This window comes from Malus sylvestris, chromosome 3, assembly GCF_916048215.2.
Source record: "Malus sylvestris chromosome 3, drMalSylv7.2, whole genome shotgun sequence".
NCBI lineage: Eukaryota > Viridiplantae > Streptophyta > Magnoliopsida > Rosales > Rosaceae > Malus > Malus sylvestris.
The window spans coordinates 35,066,135-35,069,404 of NC_062262.1; the positions used below are offsets into that span (position 1 = coordinate 35,066,135).

Below are 3,270 nucleotides of genomic sequence, written 5' to 3' on the forward strand. Positions count from 1 at the left end.
TTCAAATGTACCATAAAACAAAATGTGCCCATTGTCAGGTAATCTTGTTGGTACGTTTAGATTCCTATTGTACCAAAAGACCAAATGAACAAAAAATCTCAAATGTACCACAAAACCAAATGTCTCTATCAGATAACTCTTTTGGTACATTTACATTCCAAATGTACCAAGAAATACAAAAAATCAAATCCACTATAAAACTAAATGTGTCCATATTATAGGTAACTAGACGTAGCTATATAGTCAAACAAATCTTTACTATGTGTTGGGTCTTCTAAATAATAAAATTTGACAATTTTTTTTATAAATATTCTACTATATTAAAAAAAAAAAGTAAATATTATAACAAACAATAAAAAAATGCATAGAGATGGATAAGGAATGCATAAATATAGGGATAATAGGAAAAGAAAAAAAAAAGAAAACGAAGTGCCCAGGAGATGGATAATAAATGCATAAATATAGGGATAATAGGGATAATAGGAACCGAAATTAATAACCAAAATTTTAGGAAAATGTTTGATCAAATTTTCAAAAGGAGTGTATGTTTAGTCTAAAAAATTAAAAAACGAGGCGGCTATATCAAAATGCCCCTAGTTAAAAGGAGATCTTTCTTCGTTTAAAACTTAACTTTATTTGATAAAGAAATTAACCCTTTGATTCTGATATTACTAAAACTAAATCCTGATTTAAACTTTAAAGAAAGAGAGAAAGAAGGGGGGAAAACAAAGAAGATATCCAGGATGATAATTTAGTGAATTCAACTTTTAACCTTTAAAGATTTTTGAGCATTTTGTTAGATGTATAAATATTGGCATCTCTCACTGAAATTAAGCCACAGCAACCACCACCCAAACATAGAAGCCATTGATCATATAATCAGTGCCATGGCCAAACCAATAAGCCTTCTCTTCATTTTATGTGCAACCTTGTTTCTGTTGAGTACTACTATTACTCTTGTACTTGGGAATAAACCCAATGGCTTCACCATGAGGCTGATCCACCGTGACTCCCCCAACTCACCCTTCTACCCCGGCAACCTTATACCCATGCTCAAACCATTGAACTACTTGTTCGTCGAACCAAACCTCGTGCGCAATACCTTTCTACCATTCGTTCTTTGAAAAGAGGTATCAGCACTAATAGTACCATAAGTCCTAACCTTCTTCGCCCGAAGGCTGAATTTCAGCTTCATGGTGTGATGGCCACGTTCCTCGTTGAGGTAGGCATTGGCAACTTCCCAACTAGAACCCCAAAATACATACCATACTTCTTAGGATTTGACACAGGCAGCGATACCATATGGACACAGTGCGAAGGTTGCAATGGAACCGGCCACTGCTTCCACTAGGTTCAACCCATCTTTCCTAATAGTCAGTCCACCACTTTCCGGCCTGTCCTCAGAGGTCGCACTCCTATCAAGTTCAGAGAAGAATACCTTGACAATTCATCCGTGAGTGGAATTGCGGGACGTGAAACCTTCACTTTTGGTTCAGTAGCTGTTCGTGATATAGTGTTTGGGTGTGCAACCGACTGTATTGGTTTCGGTCATTGCGACAGAATCCCAGGAAATCGTCTCGCGGGAATAAGCTTGGGGTTCATCTTCAGTTACATGAAAAAAGGGTAATCAGCGGTAATTTTTCTTACTGCATGCGGCGTTTGGGCAAGATATCGGCGCCCGACCTTCTACTTTCTTGCGTTTCGGGGATGACATTCCCCGAAGACAAGGCATGTCTACAACAAGTTTGGTGGAGTACCGTGGGGAAAGTTCACTACTACGTCAACTTGGTTGGCATAAGCCTTGCGGGTACGTAGATCACTTCAGATACCTAGAGAAGTCTTTGTTCGTAGGGGACACAACACCGGGACCATCATAGATTCCGGGGCAGATTTATCAGTACTTGTTGGCACCGCTTTCAACGTGCTGGAACAAGGCTTAACGAACCTATTTCATCAAAAAGGTTACATAAAAATGTTAAACTATATGGTTTTTATTTATAAGGTTAACCCCTTTATATATGTACATCACAAAGTATTGGGTTTCAAAAATTAGGATTAGTCCTTTGGAGAGTAAGAAAGGCTAATCTACAATTAATTACAAAACTTGTGTGACAAGAAAACCTAACTGGATCTTATTGTCTCAGGTTATCACCCAGTTCCGCCTACGTTTAGCCTTGATGTGTGCTTTTCAAGACCTCCCTCTGTAGGTTATCGACAGCTTCCGAGCATCAGCTTCGTGTTTAGTGACGGTGCGTCTCTTGAAGTTCCAGCTCGCAACTTGTTTGTACTGGGGGATGCCGGTAAACAAATTTTTTTGCCTGGTAATGTTACCGAGCCCAGACGGAAGTTCTTTGATTGTAGCCTACCAGCAGAGAAATATGCGTGTCATTTACGACATCCAAAACAAGAAACTACATTTTGGCTTAGAACTTTGTAATAATAATTCATGAGGAGTCATGAGTCTCATGACACCATCATGCATGTTACTTTATATTCTTATGGAAATTAAACATGATTTCAATAAAGAAGAATAAGATTAAGTTTCATCCATTCATAGCAATTTTATAAGAATATCCATTCATAGCCGGAATCCCATGAACATGGGTGAATGGGGGGGACTTTTGGGGAGTCAGGAGTGTGATTGAATTCGGACAGGATTATGTACATATCTCCTGGTCAAGTAGAGAAAATCAAATCATGTGTAGTTCAATATGTGAACTTTGGAGAGCAAAATGCTACTGGTTCATCGAACCAAAGCTCGCGCGTATTACCTTTCGACCATTTGTTCTTTGAAAAGACATATCAAAACTAATAGTACCATAAGTTCATACCTTCTTCCCCCCAAGGCCGAATTTGAGTGTCATAGCGTGATTGGCACGTTCTTTGTTGAGGTAGGCATAGGCAACTTCCCAACTAGAACCCGAAAATACATACCATGCTTCTTAGGCTTTGACACCGGCAGCGATTGCATATGGACACAATGCGAAGGTTGCAATAAAAGCGGCCACTGCTTCCACCAGGTTCAACCCATTTTCCAAATAGTCAGTCCACCATTTTTCAGGCCTATCCTCAGCTGCCGCAATCCTGTCAAGTTCATAGAACAATACTATCCGTAAGCGGTATTGCAGGCCATGAAACCTTCACTTTTGGTTCAGAAGCTGTTAGTGGCGTAACTTTTGGGTGTGCAACCGACTGTTTAGGTTTCGAACTATACGATAAAATCAAGGCAATCGTATTGCAGGAATGATGGGTGCAGCTTGGGGTCCGGAT

General features: G+C 39.4%; 1 long non-coding RNA gene across 1 annotated transcript; it reads left to right on the top strand.

The window, feature by feature from the left end:
* Window positions 1–1,181: 1,181 nt before the first annotated feature.
* LOC126615850 (uncharacterized) lies at window positions 1,182–2,546 on the top strand. Its single transcript, XR_007620916.1, has 2 exons — window positions 1,182–1,961; window positions 2,145–2,546. It is a non-coding gene; the product is annotated as an uncharacterized LOC126615850 (long non-coding RNA).
* The last annotated feature ends 724 nt before the right edge of the window (window positions 2,547–3,270 follow it).